At 36.3% G+C, this 23,341-nt stretch overlaps 1 protein-coding gene and 1 pseudogene across 12 annotated transcripts in view; one reads left to right on the plus strand and one right to left on the minus strand.

Annotated features, from left to right (window-relative positions):
* The window catches only part of ERC1 (ELKS/RAB6-interacting/CAST family member 1), a 536,559-nt gene that overhangs the window by 61,012 nt on the left and 452,206 nt on the right, over positions 1-23,341 (minus strand). The window lies entirely within an intron of this gene.
* LOC109488565 lies at positions 3,561-3,908 on the plus strand (annotated as a pseudogene).

Raw genomic sequence — 23,341 nt, forward strand, 5'->3', positions numbered from 1 at the left:
AGGCTCCCAATAAATATTTTTGAGTTCACTTTCTCATTTCAGTCCATTTTAAACCAAACAATAAAAATCTCAAACCACACTTATGGAATTATTCTATGTGAACTTAGGACCCATATGTCAATGATAAAGGATTGTGGAGAATGGGCTTTTCAGGTTGTTAAAACATGAAGTGAGGGATAAACCTCCTGGTTCAATTTCTGGAAGATACAACCATATGAATGCTAGATTTTAAATAGTGACCCACCAAGAAAATGACTATGAAAATTTAAACATTTAAGATGTTTTCGTTTAATACCCAAAATGCCAAAAGCAAAATTTGAATAACTTATTTTCTATTTACATGAAAAGGAACCCAGACAGTCCAAGCGCCTTCTAGGTCTGCCAAATCCCTCCTCATGCAAAAAGTTTGTGATTCTAGTCTTGAAATTTAGGAAGAAAGAGTGGTATATGTTCAGTGTTGACTATTCTTTCAATGAAAAGAAATGAAGTCTTGCTAACAAGTGGTTTGCCTTAAAATCTGAATTTTCACCAAAAAGAACCAGCCATCTGTTTCAAATATCTTAAAGACTAAGCCCCATTTTGTGCTCTGCTTTGATCTCCCTGGATAATAGGAAGACAGTGATACAGTCCAGCTACACCTCAATCAAATGTGCTCATTTAATTTATCCCAGAAATGCTGACTGCCAGATCCAGCTGGAAACTGTAGCCTCGTCATCCTCGGATCAGGAAAAAGGAGGAAGACACATCAATAGAGAATAACTCTTTTGTTTTGGTTGATGATGCATTTTTGTATCCAAGAAAATATTCCTTTAACCCAAAACAGAGAGTAATCTTAACGACAGAGAGAATGTATAGAAAATAACAAATTAGTGAGAAGCTGAGGACAAGTTAATGAAAGGAATACTGTAGAACCATATTGTAACAAGATTGTTGTTTAATAGTTCAGATAAAATGTGATTTAAATCATATCCTCTAAAACATAACTTTATAAAATAAAAATGTGATATAATAGGCAACTGCTAGGCCTGTCTTCCAAAACTATTAAAAGGGGGTCCTATCATATGTTAGCTGGTACATGTGGGTGGTGAACTTAATGATATATTCTAGAAGGTGCACTAGATATTGACTGGGGCTAAGATCAGTCTGGGAAACTGATATACATGAATGGTGTCAGATTATAGGATAAATAACTTGTTAAGGTACAGAGGAAATTAAAAGATTAAAAATATCTACTACTAATGCATAAAAGCTTAAATAAAATACATGCAACTTTCCGGGGTGCCTAGGTGGCTCAGGCAGTAGAGCATGCAACTCTTGATCTTGGGGTCGTGAATTCAAGCCCCACACTGGGTGTGGAGCCTACTTTAAAAAACAAAACAAAACAAAATACAAAACTTTCCTTTAGGGTAAAAACACCAGCTTTTTCATTCAATAAATATATATTGAACTCTACAGGGCCTCCACATTTTCAGATGACTCTGAAAATCAAGTAAGGCGTGAAGAATTTTATTTTGCACAAAGTGCAAGGGTATTATAAAGATTTATTTATTTATTTGAGAGAGAGAGAAAGAGCACTCGCATGCGCGTGCATGCTAGTGGGGGGAGGGGCCGAGGGAGAGGGAATCCTCGAGCAGACTCCCTGTTGAACAGGGAGCCCCACATGAGGCTCAACCACAGGACCCTGGGGATCATAACTTGAGTCAAAATCAAGAGTTGGCTGCTTACCCGAGCCACGCAGGTGCCCCTAAAATGCAAAGATATTTTTATTGTTCAGCAAGAATGTTTCGATCACAAATTACACCCCAAAGAAGAAAAAGATAGCTTTTCCTCAGTCAGATGCTCATAATCATTAAGGTAAAGACCAATGGATCTGAAAGCATATGTTCCAGAGACATTTAAAACACTAATTTTGAGTCTGAGAGATAAATCGTGTGAGTCACAGGACAATGTCACCTTAAATTATTCAGCAGAAACTACAAAGACACTGTAGAACACTATAAATGATGTCTTAAGAATACTTACAAGAAAGGTCTCTTCCCCAAATTACTTACAACTTTCTCATGTACTCTAAGATCTCTGCCTCCATTGAGCTCATGTACTCATCAAGCCTCCAGAATTACTTTAGAAACACAATGTAGAGGTGATGGCTTCTGCTTCTTACTATTGTCTGAAAATCACCCTCAGGTCAGAAAACTCCAGAAGAAAAAGGCACCTGCCACCATGGGGTGCTTATGAAAGGTAATTAGGTCTGACAAGGTGTGTGGCTAACCTCCCATGCCTTGAGGCCTTGGAGAGGTACCCATATTGTTGCTCAGGGAGTACTGGTGAACTCAAACAATTCAATTAGAGATTCACGAAAGATTAATTTCTTTTGCTGCAGGAAAAATTAATGACCAGGATTGTGGGTTACTTGTGCAATCAAAGTAATGTTAGAAGAGAGGAGAAATCTATAAAATAAATAGTAGCATCAGTGGATCTCATAAACATTCTAGGGTTGTATCACAACCACTATAAATGTCATTGCTACTATCATTTATTGAGCACCTCCTATGTGCAGGGAAAGGGCTAAGTGCACTTAACACCTTATTATATTTAATCTGCACAATAGCCTTTGCTGCAGGTTTTATTATTGCCATTTAATAAACGAGAAATCTGATGCTGAGAGAAGAGCTGAGGTGATTTGTGGGAAATTACACAGCTACCGAGTGACTTTTAAATTAGGTCTAAAGACAAAACATGCTATTTACCACCAAGCTGAGAGGCCATAAAAAGAATACAATGGCCTTATAAAGGACACAAAAGAAAATATATTTTGTCAGTTTCATAGATGGGAGGTAATACTACATTTTTAAGAAAGTGGAAACTTGAAAGTGCACTAATGTGCATGTATCACAGCTATGACAAAAACGCATATCAGAAAGACAGTAACACTGGACTGAGACGACAAAATATTCACTGAGATTGCATCAGGGTGGTGGGATTATGAGTAATTCTTTTCCTTTTCTATTTTCCGAGTTAAGTGGTTAGTGCTGACTACAAATCCTCCTCCTCTCAATCTACCTTATGTAACAGCTCAGATACGCATCAAGACACCTAGGTTTCACACAAAGGAAGTCCTCACATAGTCATTTATGCAGTATGTGTGCATTCTGACAGGTAGAGAGAAGAGAGTATATATAAATCTAGGAGATACAGTGAGGCCTACTCCTTTCCTGCTTCTGGAATGGGAAAATGGAACGGGGTATGACTCTATCTTGAGGATTATCCAGTTCTGGAAGACTCTGTCTAGGGTTTAAGGAAAAAAAAAAGTAGTGAAAGGGGGTTTGAGATATTTCTAGGCTGGTGGCCAGTTATCAGAGAAATCCTACTTGGGAATAAGATATGTAAATTCACCTGGAGTACCAGTGTGTTGTGGCTCCTAGGGGCCTAACTGTCCTAGTGAGCTATTAGGAGGAGGGCCGAGGCAGCCATCTTGAAGGAATCCCAACACTTACAATACCTCTTTAGCGGAAAAATGTATTTATAAGAAAAAGTGGAGCTCTTGGGTACTTGCTTCTAATATGACCATGAAAAGAAGGAACAATTATCATGAAGAAAAGTGCTGCCAACTGTGTGCCGCTTATTCATTATACCAACTGTGCCTGATGTGTACCCAAGGAGTAGGCCATTAAGACGTTCATTGTTTGAAACACAGTAGAGGATGCAGCCATCAGGGCATTTCTGAAGCAAGGGTCTCCGAAAACTTTATGCTTCTCAGGCTGTAAGTGAAACAACATTACTGCAGGAATTGCGCCATTCACGGCAAGGTAGTCAGGAATGATTTTGGTGAAGCCAGGAAGGACCGAACACTCCCACCCTGATTTAGACCTGTAGGTGCCGCCCTATCACCTCTGCCAAAGCCAATGTAAGGAGCTGAGTTTTAAGTCTGAAGAAAAGCTATCCTCCGGAAAAAAATAAAATGGAAATTATACTTAAATAAAAGGAAAGAAAAAGAAAAAAATTGAAGATAAAATCTGGTTCAGTCACAGACCATCCTAAATTATGAAGGAAAAGAGAATGGTTAAGTTGAATTTAGAATTAGAAAGGTAGACAAAACATGGTGAAAAAAACTGGGGCATGATTATCATCAGGGAGTAAAAGCAGTATTCTATTTTTATGATAATGTTGATAGAGCTTTCAAATCTCACTAGCATGCAGTACTTTCTCTTACTGTATCAACTATTACAGTCCACAAAGCATATAACATACTTATAGTTTGAATTTGGGAAAAACTGTAGCATACAGCAAAGGTCCTAGAATTCTGAGAATACCTAGAAGTTATCACAAAGCATGTGGGCTTCAGAAAATGTTGATTTTTAGGAAGAGTGACTAACCTTAAAAATACAGAAAGTTGGTGTTAAAAATACAGAGATCTGATGTCAAACAATTATATCCTGCTCCCATCAGCATTCCTTTGATGTATCCATTAAAAATGTTCTAAAACTAAAAATGAAGACTGCCTGTATTATAGTTCAAGTACCATACAGAAGCTATAGAGAAGTGAGTGTTGGCTCTGTGTAGGTCATCAAATAACACCTGCTGTTTGTATAGAAAATTATGGATTTACGAACAACTTTCACGTTCATTATCCTGCCTCAAGAGAACAGGACAGTTATCATCACACTTGTTTTAGAGATGAAAAAACTGAGGTTCTAAGAGGTTACTCAATTACTTGAAATGTCTGACCTTCATTCAATGCTTTTTTAATTATATCAAACAGCTGTCTACATTTTTCTTGGATAGTTCATGTAAAATAGAAAAATAGACATATTTGAACTTTGAGGAATTTAATATCTCAGTGCATCAGGGCCAGAAAAATGGTAGTTGATCCTAACAGTAAGTCTGTCAGAGAAAAACAACTTTGGCAGTTGAAAGGTTGTGCTAAAAGCTAAATGCTCTGTCCAAGTCATGTAAACAGATCAACACTGTCCCGTAGTTATTCTGGAAAGCCCAAACACATCAAGGAGTAATGATGTGCATGAGACCTTTGTTCACAGAGGAGTAATTATTTTTGTAACCAACTTTTTCTCTGTCTCACTCTGCTGGGTGATAAGGCTGAATAGGTACAGATGACTGGTACCTCTCTTAGTTGAATAAGAGATTCAGGATCTCGTGAGGCTGGTGGGAATGCTGGTGCACAATGCTGGTTCCTCTGCTCTGTTCATCAGAACTGTTATAAGTTTGGGGGAAAGAAGAAAGCAGAAAGTAGAAAAGGATACCATCCATTGTTGCAGGAAAATATTACTATCCCCACAGGAGATGTAGCAAAATCACATACCAAAAAGTATTCTCACTCCCAACTATTAAACACAATCCAGCACAAGTGCCTTAACAAAATTACATACGTACCCTTTATATGACAGACACAAAAATGTGAAAGAAATAATTTCTGGCAGCAAAGAATCCTAGCTCTCTCCTAGTCTAAGCAGCAAAGTGCTATTCCAAAGCTTAAAAAATTAACATCCAATTGAACAGAAAGAAAAGAAAAAAAAAGTTTCTTTGGTTTAAAAGATTCAAATAAAGGCTTCTTGAGGTCCCAAGCCATTCTGGTATTTTCCCTGGCTATGTGTTAGTGAGTTACTATTGACCTGTGGAGTATATGGATCATCAGCTCTTCTCAAGATATAATGTTTCAGCAGATGGCCCTTAAAGAAAACCACAGGGGACTACTTCAGTGTTTACTTTATTTCTCTTTAAAATGTCAAAACCAATCTAAGAGGAAAGTTCATAGCGATAAATGCCTACCTCAAAAAACAAAAAAAGTCTCAAATAAACAATCTAACTTTACACTTCAAGGAACTAGAAAAAGAAGGACAAATAAAATCCAAAGTTAGAAGAAGGATACTAAAGAGTAGAGCAGAAATAAATGAAACAGAAACTAAAAAGACAATAGAAAAAACATCGATGAAACTAAGAGCTGTTTTTTTGAAAAGATAAACAAAACTGACAAACAATAACTAGACCCTCCAAGAAGGAAAGGAGAGAGGATTCAAATAAATAAAATCAGAAATAAAAGATGTGTTACAACTGATACCACAGAAATACCAAGGATCATGAGACTACTAGGCACAATTATATGCCAAAAAATTAGACAACCCAGAAGAAAATGATAAATTTCTATAAACATACAAACTACCAAGTCTGAATCATGAAGAAATAGAAAATCTAAACAGACCAATATTGAGTAAGGAGATTGAATCAGTAATCAAAACCCTCCCCAAACAGAAAAGCCCAGGACCAGATGGTCTCACTGGTGAATTCTACCAAACATTTAAAGAATTAACAGCAATTCTTCTCAAACTCTTAAAAAAAATAGAAGAGTGGGAACTCTTCCCGGCTCATTTTATGATAACAAAACCAGGAAAAAAAAGCCACAAGAAAAAATAATTATAGGCCAATATCCCTGATAAATATAGACATAAAAATACTCAAGAAAATATCAGCAAACTAAATTCAACAATACATTAAAAGGATCATACCCCTGATCGACCCCAATTGGGATTTATTCCAATGAGGTAAGGATACTTCAACATTTGCAAAATTAGTCAACACAATACAGCACACTAACAAAATGAAGCATAAAAATCATATGATCATCTCCATAGAGGCAGAAAAAGCATTTGACAAAATTAAACAACAATTTATGATAAAAACTCTCAACTAAGCAAGTATAGATGGGAAGTACCTCAACATAATAAAGGTCATATATGACAAGCCCATAGTTAACATATTCAGTGACAAAAAAATGGGAGTGCTTCCTTTAAGATCAGGACAAAACAAGAAAGTCTATTTTTACCACACTTTTCCAGCATAGTATTAGAAGTCCTAGCCAGAGCAATTGAGCAAGAAAAAGATATAAAAGCCATCCAAATCAGAAAGGAAGATGTAAACCTGTCACTATTTGCAGATGACATAACATTATATCCAGAGTACCTTAAAGGCTGTACCAAAAACCGTTACAACTAATAAATGAATTCTGTAAAGTTGTAGGATACAAAATCAATACACAGGAACCTTTTGTGTCTCTATACACTAATAATAAACTATCAGAAGAGAAATTAAGGAAACCATCCTGTTTACAATTACATCAAATAGAATAAAACACCTAGAAACAAATTTAACCAAGGAGGTAAAAGACCTGTATGTATACTGAATACTATAAGACATTAGTGAAAGAAACCAAAGAAGACACAAATAAATAGAAAGATCTTCCACACTCATGGAAGAACTGATACTGTTAAAATGTTCATATTACACAAAGTAATCTAATCTAGGATTCAATGCAATCCTTATCGAATTTCCAATGACATTTTTTACATAAATAAATAATCGCAAAATATATATGGAACCATTAAAGACCATAATAGTTAAAAGTAATCTTGATAAAAACTAAAGCTGGAGAAAGTCAATATTCAAGAAGTATTCACTGAATGCCTATTATTTGCCAGACAACACTTAAGTGATCTCTACTGTCACTTTATATTGCTCCTTGTTGATTTAAGACTAATTAAATAATTTCAAGACAGAGAGCAATCCTAGAAATAAAGACATTTCATAATGACAAGAAGAACAGTTTGGCAACAGTACAAAACACTCATAAATGGGTATGCAAATAATAACAGCTTCCAAATACATGAAGCAAAAGTTGAAGAATTCAAAGCACAAATAGAAAAATTCCAATTATACTCAAAGATCTTAATATCTGTTTCTCAGCAACTAACAGACTGGACTCCCCCACCCTATATGTTTTTTAGTAAAGTCATGGAATATCTGAACAACTTTATCAACCACCTGGACCTATCTGATATTTATAGAACACTATTATGTAATAACTGAAGAATACTATTCCTTTCAGGAGCACATAGTATGCTCACCAAAGTGGACCATATTCTGGGCCATAAAACAAAAGTCTCAGAAAATACAAAATACTAAAATAATATAAAGTATATTATCTGATCACAATGGGATTAACCTACAAATCAGTAACAATATGACCTAGGAAAAAACTCCCAAATTTGAAATTAGACACTTTTGGAAATCTACAGGAAAAAGAGAAGATATTTTTAAATAATAATAAAACTACCAGGAAAAAAGTTAGCAAAGTTGTAAGGTACTTCAATATAAAAAAAAATCAACTGTATTTTTATATATTAGCAGCAAACAACTGAAACAAAACATTGCAGATACAAGTTAAAGAAGATCTAATTAAATGGAGAAATTGTATGTTCATGATTTGAAAGACTAAATAGTGTTAAGATGTTAACTGTCCCCAAACTGGTTCACAGAATCAATGCAATCTCAATACCCCTCCTGCAGGATTTGTCATAGAAAATGACAAATTGCGGGGTGCCTGGGTGGCTCAGCCATTAGGTGTCTGCCTTCGGCTTGGGTCATGATCCCAAGGTCCTGGGATTGAGCCCTGCACGGGGCTCCCTACTCGGCGGGAAGCCTGCTTCTCCCTCTCACACTCCCCTTGTGTTCCCTCTCTTGTTGTCTCTCTCTCTCTGTCTCTGTCAAATAAATAAATAAAATCTTTAAAAAAAAAAAAAAGAAAGAAAGAAAAGAAAATGACAAACTGGGATGCCTGGGAGGCTCAGTTAGTCAAGCGTCTGCCTTCGGCTCAGGTCATGATCCCAAGATCCTGGGCTGGAGTCTCACTCACATCGGGCTCCTTGCTCAGCGGGGAGCCTGCTTCTCCCTCTGCCTGCTACTCCCCCTGCTTGTGCTGTTTCTCTCTCTCTCTAACAAATAAATACAATCTTATTAAAAAAAGAAACTGACAAACTGAAATTTATATGAAAATGCAAACAACCTGAAATCACTAAAACAACTTTAAAAAGATTAACAATTTGAAAGGCTTACACTATCTGACTTTAACACATTATAAAACTATAGTAGTTAAGACAGTGTGGTAATATAGATCAACAAATTAAATGATGGAAGAAAATAGAAGAGACAAACACAGACACATATTTCCATCTTAGATTTTTTTTTTTTTACAAAGGTGCACAGGAAAAAAGAACCTTGACCCCTACCTTAATATACACCAGAATTAATTTGAGATGGATTATAGAACTCAACATGGAAGCAAAATAATAGTGTCTGGAAAAAGGAAAAAAACAGAGGGGAATATTTTAGCTCTATGTGTTATGCAAAAGTTTCTTAGAACCTTGAAAGCAATACCCATTAAAAACTGATAAATAAGACTTTAATAAATTAAAGACTTACGATAATGAAAAGACACTATTAAAAAACTGAATACACAAGCCACAGACTAGGAGAAAAAATCTGCAAAATATTTATCTCAAAAAGGACTGGTATCTAGGCCATATGAAGAATGCCTACAACTTAATGAGATAAAATCCAATTAAAAATACACATTTGAGCAGATACTTCAGAAAGGACTACATAGAAATAGCCAGTCAACACATGACAAAGTGTTCATCACGAACCGGTGGCAGAATTAAAATGAAAACCACAATGAAATACCTCTACGTAGTCATAAAAATGGTCAAAATTAAAAAGATGTAAAGTACCAAATGTTTAGAAGGATATGGACCAACCAGAACTCTCATTTGTTGCCGGTGGGAGCATAAAATGATATAACCACTTTGAAGAAGTAGAATACATAACTATCATATAACTAAGGCAAGTCCGCTTATAGGTAGTTACTCAAAGAAATAAAAGCATGTGTTCACCAAAAGACATGTGTAAGAATGCTCATAGTAGCTTTATCCATAATTGTTTCAAACTGGAAACAAGCCAGATTATTCAAGAGATCCAAATGAACTGCAATCAGTCATCACACAATGGACTACTACTCAGCAATAAAAATAAACTACTTCTACAATTAAGAAAATGAATGAATTTATTTTATTTTATTTTAAATTTTATTTTAATTCCAGAGTAGTTAACATACAGTGTTGTAATAGTTTCAGGTGTACAATATAGTGATTCAACAATTCTATACATTTCTCAGTGCTTATCATGATAAGTGTACTCTTAATCTCCTTCACCCGTTTCACCCACCCCTCACCCATCTCCCCTCTGGTGACCATCAAATGTGTCAGAGTTAAGAGTCTGGTTTTTGGTTTCTCTCTCTTCCTTTACTCATTTGTTTTGTTTCTTAAATTACACATGAGTGAAATCATATGGCATCTGTCTTCCTCTGACTGGCTTATTTAGCTTAGCATTATACTCTCTACTTCCACCCATGTTGTTGCAAATGGCAAGACTTCAGCCTTTTTTGTTTGGCTGAGTAATATTCCATTACACACACACACACACACACACAAAATCACACACAAAATCTTCTTTATCCATTCATCTATTGATGGACACTTGGGCTGCTTCCATAATTTGGCCAATTGTAAATAATGTTGCAATAAACACAAAGGTGCATAGATCCCTTCACATTAGTGTTTTTGGCTAAATACCCAGTAGTGTGATTATTGGATCATAGGGTAGTCCTACTTTTTTTTCCATGTCCCGTATGGAGTGTAAGATGGGGCTTGAACTCAACCCTGAGATTAAGACCTGAGGTGAGATTAAGAGTCGGAGGCTCAACCAACTGAGCCACTCAGGAGCCCCAGGGTAGTTCTATTTTTAATTTTTGAGGAATCTCCAGTACTATCTTCCACACGGACCACACCAGTTTGCATTCCCACCAACAGTGCACCAGGTTTCCTTTCTCCCCACATCCTCACAGCACTTGTTATTTCTTCTTCTTCTTTTTTAAATAATAATATTTTTCTATTATATTATGTTAGTCACCATATAGTACATCCCTGGTTCTTGATGTAAAGTCCATGGTGATGGGTAGTAAGGAGGGAACATATTGCATGGTGCACTGGGTGTTATACGCAACTAATGAATCATGGAACTTGTTATTTCTTAAGCTTTTGATTTTGGTCATTCTGACAGGTGTGAGGTGGTATCTCATTGCGGTTTTGATTTGCATTTTCCTGATAATGAGAGATGTGAGGCATCTTTTCATGTGTCTGTGGGCCATCTGGATGTCCTCTTTGGAGAAATGTCTGTTCATGTCTTCTGCCCATTTTTAATTGGATTATTTGGGTTTTTTTTGGTGTTACATATAAGTTCTTTACATATTTTGGATACAAACACTTTATCAGATATGTCATTTGCAAATATCTTCTCCCATTCAGTAGGTTGTTTTTTAGTTTTGGTAGTTGTTTCCTTTGCTGTGCAGAAGCTTTTAATTTTCATGTAGTACCAATAGTTTATTTTTGCTTATGTTTCCTTTGCCTCAGGAGACATATCTAAAAGGATGCTAGTATATCCGATGTCAGAGAAATTAACTGCCTGTGCTCTCTTCAAGGATTTTCATGGTTTTGGGCCTTACATTTAGGTCTTTAATCCAAAAAAATGAATGGATTTTAAATGTATTATGCTGAGTAAAAGAAGTCTTACATGAGTACAGACTGTATGACTCCACTGATAATGTGGTTCTAGAACAGAAAAACTAAGTTACATCAAACAAATGCACAAATATCAACTGTGTTTGCCTCTAAGTGTGAGAGTAGGTACAGACTGGGAAAAGGCAGGAGAAACTTTTCTTGGGAGATGTTAATGTTCTGTATCAGGGGTAGGCAAACTATAATGGCCAAATGGTCTAAATCCAGGCAGCTGTCATTTTTGTATGGCTATTGGCAAAGAACAGTTTTTGCATTTTTTAATGGTTGGAAAAAACTATTCATGACACGTGAAAATTCTATTATAGCCAAATCTCAGTGACTGTAAATAAAGCTTTACTGGAACAGAGCCATTCTTACTTACTTGTTGTCCACTAATGCTTTACACTACAGTGTTAAGATGTCAGTAGTTGCTACAGAGACCTAAATATTTACTATGTGACTTTTTTTTTTTAAGTAGGCTCCGTGCCCAGCGTGGAGCCCAATGTGGGACTCGAACTCACAACTATGAGATCAAGACCTGAACCAAGATCAAGAGTCAGACACTCAACCAACTGAGCTACCCAGGTGCCCTTGCTGTGTGACTCTTAAAAAAAAATAGTTTACTAACCCCTTTCTATATCTCAATAGGGGTTCAGGTTACACAAGTGTATGCATATACACTTGTCAAAACTCATAGAGTAGTGTAACTTAAGATTTGTGCATTTCACTAACAAAAATCCCCTATAAACTGATTTTGAATTTTAATTCATACACATGGGGTGATGTATACAAGTGTCTCTTAACTTACTTTGAAATACCTGAAAAAATGAGATTGATTGATGTACAGATAGAAAGATATATGGTAAAGTAAATACCAAAAAGTTAGAGACTTTGGGTTTAAAATACAATTTTTTTTCAACTTTCCTGTGTGTTGGAAAATTTTCACAATAAAATGTTGAAAAAAAAGGCAAGGTAAAGACCCTAATTCACTGAAGCTGGTAAAATTACTTTAAAAATTCTTGTTCAGAGTGTTTTTGTAAATGATAATTTCTAAAAGGTGGTTCCCAAACTTAGTGTTTCAACCCACTTAAAAACTCCTCTTGTAGCTGCTAGGCTGCGTAAATAAAGTCTTCATAGTAAGTATAAGCTGGGGACCTGTGTTAAAGTAAGCCCCAATGTGAGCATATTTAAAAATAATAGATTATGTAAATGACCTTTTAGAAGGGGGTCCCTATCTTAAGCAATTCAACTCAAGGAAGCCCAGCAAACAGCACAAATTCTTTAATATGCTAATAGATCAACTACTAAAATAAACAAATAGCCCTGTTCCTAAACCGAGAACAAAAAAGCAATACAAAGCTCAATCTTTTTCCATTTCAAAACTCTGAGATATATATCTGGGAAAGAAGGGTGTCTCTCTTTCTTACTTCACTAAGTCATAAAATGTTTCAAATAATATTCACTGCATATTTTGAATATATTTTGCCAGAAGATACTATTAGCTGGTTTTTAGATTTTACTAAAAACTTTTTAAAAATTGTGGTAAAAAACTGTAGTAAAACACACATAAAAGTTTCCATTTAATCACTGTTAACGTGTACAGTTCAGTACTGTTAAATACATTCACACTGTTGTGCAACCAACCTCTATATTTTTCATCTTGCAAAACCGAAGCTCTATACTCATTAAACAATTCCCCACTTCCTTCGATGATTCTGTTTTCAATATTTTTTTTTTTGCCTTGAATAAAATCTGATTAAAAACATAGCTTCCGGGGCGCCTGGGTGGTGCAGTCATTAAGCGTCTGCCTTCAGCTCAGGGCTTGATCCCAACGTTCTGGGATGGAGCCCCGCATCAGACTCCTCCGCTGGGAGCCTGCTTCTTCCTCTCCCACTCCCCCTGCCTGTGTTCCCTCTCTTGCTGGCTGTCTCTCCATCAAATAAATAAATAAAATCTTTAAAAAAAAAAAAAACCAAAAAAACCCCATAGCTTCCATTTTGATTTTGAAAATTAATTGAAAAAAAAATTTCAAGGCAGAAATTAATTTTATAGAAAACAATTTCTTTCCCTAAGAACAGGACTTTTCCTTAAACATGGAGATGACTTACTAAATAGAATAAAAGGATGTGAGTGCCAGGTTTAAAAAGAGCATACAACCCTGTAGTCTTTCTATGCAATATGTTATTGATATTTGAAGCAAGCAAGGTATATAATATTTACATAAAGAAATGTATCTAGGATTTATAATTTTTTAGGAAAATGCATTTGTAGTCTGCTAACTGCAAGATACATTAGCATAAAGATTAAGATAAACATCTAGGGAACTAGTTACACCAGAGGGTTAACTGATAAATTTTATGAAACCTTTAAGGAAGATATTTGTACCAATTCTCTACAATCTCTTTCAGAGGACAGAAGCACAGGGGATACTTCCTAACTCATTCTAGGAGGCCAGATTTACTCTAATACCAAAACCAGGCAAAGATATTACAAGTACAGAAAACTACAGACCAATATCTCTCATTCACATAGATGTAAAAGCTCTCAACAAAATATTTGCAAATACACCAAGACCAAATTGGACTTATCCCAGGTATATAAGGCTGGTTCAACATTTGAAAATCAATTAACTGTAACCCATCACATCAACCCAGGCAAAAGAAAAAAAAAATCACACGATTGTATTAATGCAGAAAAAGCAACTGACAAAATTCAACACCCATTCATGATAAAAATCTCAGTAAACTGGGAATAGGGGGAACTTCTTCAACTTGATAAAGAATATCTACAAAAAAAATAGATAGCTAAAATTGTATATAATGGTGAGAAACTTGAGGCTTTCCCACTAAGATCAGGTACATTTAAGGATGGTCCTGGCACCACTTCTTTTCAATATTATACTAGGAGTTCTAGTTAATGCAACAAGATAGGAAAAGGGAATAAAAGATACACAGACTGGAAAGGAAGGAATAAAATTGTCTTTGTTCAGAGATGACATTACTGTCTAGTAGAAATTCCAAATGAATGAAGAACAGCAATAACAACGAAAACTCCTGGAACTGATAAGCAATTATAATAACAAGGTTGCAGGGTATACGGGTTTATATAAAAAAGTCAATTGCTTTCCAATATACCAACAATGAATAAGTGGAATTTGAAATAAAAACATAATACCATTTACATAGCATTCCCAAAATGAAATACTTAGGTATAAATCTAACAAAATATGTACAAGATCTCTATGAGGAAAACTACAAAACTCTGATGAATGAAATCAATGAAAAACTAAACAAATGGAGAGATATTCCATATTCACAGATAGGAAGATTCAATATTGTTAAGATGTCAGTTCTTCCCAACTTGATCTCTAGATTCAATGCAATCCCAATTAAAATCCCAGCAAGTTATTTTGTGGATACCAGAAAACTGACTCTAAAGTTCATATGGAGGGGCCAAAAGGCACAGAATAGTCAACATAATTTTGAAGAAGACAAAGTTGGAAGACTGACACTACCTGACTTCAAGCCTTACTATAAAGCTACAGTAACCAAGATAGTGTGGTATTGACAAAAGAACAGACAAATAAATCAGTGGAAAAGAACCGAGAGCCCAGAAACAGACCCACATACATCTAGTCAACCGATCTTTGGCAAAGCAGCATAAGCAATACGACTGAACAAAGACAGTCTTTTCAACAAATGACGCTAGAACAACTGGACATCCACATGCAAAAAGATCAGTCTAGGCACAAACCTTATACTTTTTACAAAAACCAACTCAAAATGGATCACAGACCTAAACATAAAATGTAAAGCTGTAACATTTCTGGAAAATAATATAGGAGAAAACCTACAAGATCTTTGGTATGGCAATGACTTTTTAGACACGAAAGGCATGATCCATTAAAGAAATAAGTGATAAGCTCAACTTCATTAAAATAAAACACTTCTCTGTGAAAGACAATCTCAAGACTGAAGACAAGCCACACACTGGGATAAAATATTTGCAAAAGACGTATTTAAGAAGAACTATTATCCAAAATATACAAATAACTCTTGAAATCCAACAAGAAAACAACACATTTTTTAAAAAATGGGCCAAAGACCAAGACCTTAACAGACACCTCACCAAAGAAGATACACAGATAGCAAATAAACATGTGAAAAGATGGTCCACAACATATGTCATCAGAGAAATACAAATTAAAACAAAGAGATACCACTACACACCTATTAGAATGGCCAAAATCCAGAAGACATAACATCAAATTCTGCCAAGAATAACAGGGACTTTCATTCATTGTTGGCGGGGATGCAAATGATAATAGTCACTTTAGAAGACAGTGGCAGTTTCTTGCTTACAAACCTAACCTACTCTTAATATAAAATCCAGCAATCAAGGTCCTTAGTATTTATCTAAAGGAGTTGAAAACTTACAGCCACAGAAAAACCAGCACATGGATGTCTATAGCAGCTTTGTTCCTAACTGCAAAAACTTGGAAGCAACTAAGATGTTCTTTAGTACGTGAGTGGATCAAGTGTGGTACATCCAGATGATGAAAGATTATTCAGTTACAAATCAGTCTAATAATACATACTAAATGGGATGAGTATACCACCCCAAAATATGCCCCTTTGGCATTAAGGGTTGTTTTGAGCTAAAAGCACATAGCTCTTTGCCATCCTTCCTTTTTGTCATAAGGCAGGACATATATTTTACTTTGTAAAGGTCGCTCTCTCCTCTACCAGGAAAGGAACAACTTCAGAGACACCTCTTACTACCTGTGACTCTTACTTGCAACAAATCTTACTAAATAACCCTTATTTGCCATACATTTCCAAGTCACCTTTCCATAACTTAGCCTCTCCCTAGAAGCCTTGGGAACTTTTTTCCTTTGTTTAGCTTCTTTTCCACAATTCACCTCCCTTTGTTATAATGGGATACAAACCCCAAATTGAGTTACACTTTTTTGCAAGCTTCTGTGCATTCAAGCACAATTGAATCTGTTTTTTTTTCCTTCCTGCTAATCAGTCTTTTATCAGTTTGATTCACAGACCTCAGTCACTGAATGTAAGAAAGCAGAGGAGAAAGTTTTTCCTTCTCTACATTACTACGAGGTCTTTCTTCTTGTTTAGCTAGGTTTTTACGAGGGGTTTCTTTTTGATATTCTTCATTAATTTTTTTCTTCATGTATTTGTACTTGAATATTCTTACTCTCCTTTCTCTTATAACTAGTATGAATAAAAAAGCATAATACCCTTTTAAAAAATCTCTTCTAGAAGTTTCCTTACTGGAAGTGGGTCAAATTTTGGCTTAGTCAGACTTACCTGGGTTCAAATTTGGCCTCTACTACCTACAGGCAATGTGAACTTGGATAGGTTTGCTAAATTCTTTCTCTGAAGTTCAGTTTCTTCAGCAGTGAAATAATGAGAATGGTGTCTGTCTTCTAGGCTTGTTGTATTGTAGTCTAGGATGATTGAATAAGAATATGCTTATAAGCTTAAACTAAGTGTCTGGGATTTAGTAGGTGTCCTTTAAATGGTAACTATCAGCATCAGCATCTTTTAGCATCTATTCCTCAATGCTCTTGTTGAAAATAGCTCCATTTTCCAGAATCTTTTTGGATTTGACATAAGTTCAAGCTGCTTGAGACCAGGAAAAAAATTGACACAGCATCTAAATTATATATATATAATTTATATATATATGTTAAGAAGAGATAATGGCTTAAAGAATGAGGGCCTGTAGAAGGCACTTGCTGAGTATGGTATGCAGACAGAGTTGGTGGAGAGCTTGGCATGATAACAGTAGAGGACAGAGTTTTGAGACAGCTAGAGAGAACCTAGGATGGAAAGATTAGGAGTGGAGGGAGTAGAACGCTCTGGCAAATCATGAAAAGCAGAAAAAACTGAGAATTCTAAATTTATTTTTGGGAAGGAGAAAGGAGGGAAGAGAAATATGAAAGGCACAAAGCAGGCTGTGTACCTAGGACAACGAAGAAACTAGTTAAGACATTTCTTAGGAGCGTATACAGGAAATGCTCTTAAACTGGAGTTTAGGTAGTTTAAGAACAGTATGAATCCAAAGGTGACTATTAATGAATTCTCACCCAATCCTCCTATTTAAATGAACAAGGGAACCAAGAGAAAGGAAAAGAGAATGCAGGAAGAGAGGGAGGGAGGCAAAAAGGGAAGGGAGGTGGGGATCATACTATAAATTGTCAATGTGTATCTTCAGGTTGCAGACATTAATAATTAACATTAATCAAGCAACCATGATATACAAAGACACTGTTTTAAAGGCTTTATATTATATCATTTAGTCACCTAACAACCCTATGAGGTAGGTGTATTACTCTTCCCATTTTACAAATGAATAAAGTAGGTACACAGAGGTTTGGAACCAGGCAATCTGGTCCAAAGCCCATGTTCTGACTATGACCCTACCGCATCAGAACTAGATGAGGAGGCAATCAGCTCAGAACACAGGGATTCAGGTAATCTTCAGGGGAAGCTGACAGCTATTCTAATCTTTTGTAAAGTTCAATGTATAACTGTTCTTGTGAGACACTCGTATTTGTAGCTTTTCTATTTGAACTATGGGTACCCTATATTAAAACAGAAATGTGGGTGGTACATAACAATGAAAAAATAAAAGGACCATGATATCCTTTGTTCTAGCAAGGCTGGTTTCTGCACTGGCCCCTACTCCTTCTTAGGGCCTTCCTTCAAGGTGGTTCCCATCTAAAATTCTTTTTCTTTCCCCTTCCGTCCACCCAAACTTTATTCAACCTCCAAGATCCACTTCTTGTCCCTTCCTAATCTCTACAGTTCTAAATTTGTCACCAGATTCCTGGGTAATTATATTCATTAAAAAAAAAAAATCAGTGAAGTGAGGTCAGAAATCCACTTAGGTTCCTTTTATAAGGGAAATCCCTTACTGGGAAAGGTAGTTTTGTTATTTTCCTATACAGGAATACAATTCAATTCAACATACTTCTACCAAGTGTCTTATTATGTCCAAGGAACTGTAAAGTGGAATATTCCTTCTCTTTTAATTATGGTATAGTGGAAAGGGCACGGGGTCTGATGTCAGTCTTGGGTTTAAATGTCTGCCTCTTGTTATCTCTGTAATCTTGGAAAATCACTTAACTTCTATGAACTTTATTTCCTCATTGGTAAACATGTTCTTAGAGTGGTTGTGAAAATTAAATATGGGATAAGTGATATGAAAGTGTCTGGCCCATAGTGTTTATTTTTTTAAAATTTTAAATTTTTTTATAATAATTTTTTATTATGTTATGTTAGTCACCACACAGTATATCCTTAGTTTTTGATGTAATGTTCCATGATTCATTATTTGCGTCTAACACCCAGTGCACCATGCAATATGTGCCCTCCTTAATACCCATCACCGGCCTATCCCAATCCCCCACCCTCCTCCCCTCTGAAGCCCTCAATTTGTTTCCCAGAGTCCACAGTCTCTCACAGTGTTTAACAAATGTTACCTTTTCCCGCAACTAGGATCCTCCTGCTTCCTTAATTCTACTGGCCTTACCAAGCTCTTTAGGAAAGAAGCATCTTGCTAAAATCTCTGATCCACTTCTGAAAATACAAGGTCAAATTCTTTCTTGCCTGTTATGTCAAAAACTGATCCTGGTATTGGTCCAAACTGTTTAAGCAGTTGGTCCAATAAACAATTTGGACCACACTGACAAAATATTCTAACTCACTACCCCAATCAATTCTGTAACATCTTAATCTAATACCTCCCTTCTAGAGAGAGATTCTCTAGGGATATAAGAGATTTTCATTATAGTACTAACCAAGAGAACACTTTCACGATGTTTCAAACTGATAAGAAGGAGATTATGTGGACAACTCAACTAGGACAGACAATAAGGAAAAGGAAATGCCAAAAGAAAGAGACACTTGTTTTAAAACATTTGTCTTAAAAGCTTGTCTTAACACTGATACCATCTCTAATTAAAAAAGAAAAGTTCCATAACATACCAGTTCAAATTATGTTTTGGGATGCAATAGTGCTGATCTGATAGTCATGCAACTCATTTCAGATTTTAGTCAGTGGAATGGTTTTATAACAAGACCAACTTCTTAACAAGTACGTCCTTTACTCGAGGGGTCTGGTGCTAGTTTACACAGAGTGCTTCCCCAGAATGAGGTCCACAAAGAGCACATGGCCATGGTACCTACTATGCTCTAGGCTTTTCTTGATGGCTATGAACCACAGATTACTAGGAGAAAAGTTTCCACCTGAAGGATGTTCACTTTTCAGGTAGAAAAGATTTCTGAATTAGATCAACTTTTTTATTTAGTATGAAATTATAGGAGCCAGAGTCTATGACTTAATTATGACTTTCCCTTAAATTCTTAACATTTCTTTCTACAAGTCTTTTGTTTCTAGACACTTTTCCTATATTCCCTTTCAAAATTTCCCTTTCTTGTAATGCTGACATTAAAGATAACAGCTAATTCTATGCTTTTGGTTTCAATGTAAACTTTACTGTTTCTTCTCTGCATTTCATGAATTCAGAAGTTAATTCATTCAATATATACTTACTGAGGGCCTACTGTGTATCAGGCATTATTTTAGATGACAGAAATACAAAAGCAAACATATTAAAGTCCCTGTTCCCATGGAGCCTACTTCTACTGTCAGGGAACAACAAGAAAGAAAACACAAATTAAAGGGATAGACACTAGCAGGGACACATTTCACATGGATTTTCTTTTTTTCTTTTTTTAAATTTTATTCTAAATATGACACAGGTAAAGTGGCTAAGAATTGGCAATTTTTTTTTAAGATTTTATTTATTTATTTGACAGAGACAGAGACAGCCAGCGAGAGAGGGAACACAAGCAGGGGGAGTGAGAGAGGAAGAAGCAGGCTCATAGCGGAAGAGCCTGATGCGGGGCTCGATCCCACAACGCCAGGATCACGCCCTGAGCCGAAGGCAGACGGTTAACCGCTGTGCCACCCAGGCGCCCCTCACATGGATTTTCTATAGGTTGAAGGGAGAGAGAGAAGGGACTCTCATGTTTTCTAACTGGAGGTAACACTTGCTTTATTCTGTGTGTCTCAGGAGGGTTACGACAACATATTCAAAGATACAGATGCAGTGAAGAGAAGGGCCATATGCACCCCAATGTTCATAGCAGCATTGTCCACAATAGCTAAATTGTGGAAGGAGCCGAGATGCCCTTCAACAGATGACTGGATTAAGAAGATGTGGTCCATATATACAATGGAATATTACTCAGCCATCAGAAAGAACGATTACCCAACATTTGCAGCAACATGGACGGGACTGGAGGAGATTATGCTAAGTGAAATAAGTCAAGCAGACAAAGACAATTATCATATGGTTTCACTCATTTATGGAACANATAGGAAGATCGGTAGGAGAAGGAAGGGAAGAACGAAGGGGGGGTAAACAGAAGGGGGAATGAACCATGAGAGACTGTGGACTCTGGGAAACAAACTGGGGGTTTCAGAGGGGAGGGGGGTGGGGGATTGGGATAGGCCGGTGATGGGTATTAAGGAGGGCACGTATGCATGGTACACTAAGTGTTATATGCAAATAATGAATCACGGAACATTACGTCAATAACTGAGGATGTACTGTATGGTGACTAAAAACCAAAATAAAAATTATTATTAAAAAAACAAAAAAAACAAAGTAAGTTTCAATGAATAAATTTATAGAAAAATTAAAGTGTTTTCTCGAGGGAAAAAATTCCTCAGGATATAAGAGATTAAATTTTTGGTGATGAAAAGGGAGATATAATCACCAATATGTCTTAGATGATCTCTTTCACTGTCAGCTACTAGTTCCTCTTTCCAGATCACAGAAATGCTGGGGGCCTTAACATCTAAATCCTTTATTTATTTTTTGCACCCTTACCAACAGAATGAGGGCACTGGACTAGATATTAATAAAAATAGTAACTAACACTTATTGAACACTGACTACTTCCGGAGATGGATTCAAGTTAATGATGACAACAGCAATGACAAATACAATAATATAAGCAGAGTACATGGTGGAAGGCACTGTTCAATTCATTTTACATACAATAACTTATTAATCTGTCCAACAACCCTTTGTACAAAGTAGGCCATTAATAAAACCATTTTTACAGGGGTGCCTGGGTGGCTCAGTTGCTTAAGTGTCTGACTTTTGATTTTGGCTCAGGTCAGGATCTCCGGATTGTGAGATTGAGTTTCATGTTGGGCACTGCGCTGAGCGTGGAGCCTGTTAAGACTCTCTGCCCCTCCCTCTCCCTGCAATCTTCAAAATAAATAAATAAATAAACAAACCCATTTTTACAGAAAAATTGGGATTCAAAAACCGAGTTAATTTCCCCAGGCCACAAAGAAGGTGGAGTCTAGATGCAAAGCTGTGTGGTCTGGCTCCAGAGTTTATGCCTCTAACAACTCATCTGCTTCTCACAACAACCTCCATTTGAAAGATGAAGGAACTGAAGTATGGGGAGATTAAATACCTTGTCCAAAGTCACAAGCTAATACATGGTGGTGTTAGGATCTGACCACAGGCATTCTGCTCCAAAGCCTTGACTCGTAACCGTTATGTTCTAACACTTCTTGTGAAATTGCCTAGACCCCTTTGAGCTCTCTACTTCTATGATTCTCTTGCTGAGTATTGATTAAATCTAGTAAGACTCATGCTTTGCTGACATATATACCGTGTTTTTAAAATGTTTTAGATGTAAAGCATTATTTATATTCTTAAGTTTGACAAGATAAATCGTCAATTTCAAAAGTTTGAAATTTTATTAAGAAAAATCTGTTCTCTAGAATTAGCAAGAAAACAAGTTAAGAAAACTGGAGATCAAGTCAAGACGTCTGCAATGTTCTAGGGGTCACTCATGCATTTCTTTAGGTAAAACCCTTATGATATCATGTCATATATAGCACATTTTTGAAAATTTGAAATATCATAGAAACTCCAGTTATGGCCAGCTAATTGCAACTGCACTGTGCCAAACCAATGGCAGTTAATATTTTAGTGCAATAAGCTCAACAATGCAATAATCAAAAAAAATCAATAGCATTTGAACTCTTACTAGGAGCTATTTCATTAGGGAAGAAGAAAAAATAAAATGGAGACTTTAGGAACAAGTCTATGTATAGGTTTGTTCATTTTTCAGTCTCCTGGTGAAGTTATTTATGGGCCTTCTTTCCTGTAACACTAACTTGTCTCTTCTGATTGGCTAGAAAAAGGGTATACAACCAATACAATCCTATTCATATGTCAGGGACGTGCTTCCTGTTAAAGCATGCCAAGAGACTCCTATGTTCTGCCAAAATAGACAATCCAGGTTCATTTAGAAGAAGGGGACTGGTATTCTTTTTTTTTTTTTTTTTAAGATTTTATTTATTTATTCGACAGAGATAGAGACAGCCAACGAGAGAGGGAACACAAGCAGGGGGAGTGGGAGAGGAAGAAGCAGGCTCATAGCAGAAGAGCCTGATGTGGGGCTCGATCCCATAGCACTGGGATCACGCCCTGAGCCGAAGGCAGACGCTTAACCGCTGTGCCACTCAGGCGCCCAGGGGACTGGTATTCTATATTCAACTACTGTATGGTCCCCCATAGCCTTCACAATGACAAATAACTACCCTTGCAGGGGGCAGTGTAGATAATGAGAATTAGCACATGAATTTTCTCAGCTTTAGCTTTGTCTGGCATGCAACACTCTAACCCAAATAGCTTTTTGGCTGGTATACATTTTGCCTTGTACACCCTCAGGATAAAGTCATTTGGAAAGGTTCCCATCTTCACAGTATATGCCCCTTTCCACAACTTACCTCATCATCCTTCTTGGCTGTGTTTGCTAGTG

The sequence above is a fragment of the Ailuropoda melanoleuca genome, chromosome 16 (assembly GCF_002007445.2).
Source record: "Ailuropoda melanoleuca isolate Jingjing chromosome 16, ASM200744v2, whole genome shotgun sequence".
NCBI classification, from domain to species: domain Eukaryota; kingdom Metazoa; phylum Chordata; class Mammalia; order Carnivora; family Ursidae; genus Ailuropoda; species Ailuropoda melanoleuca.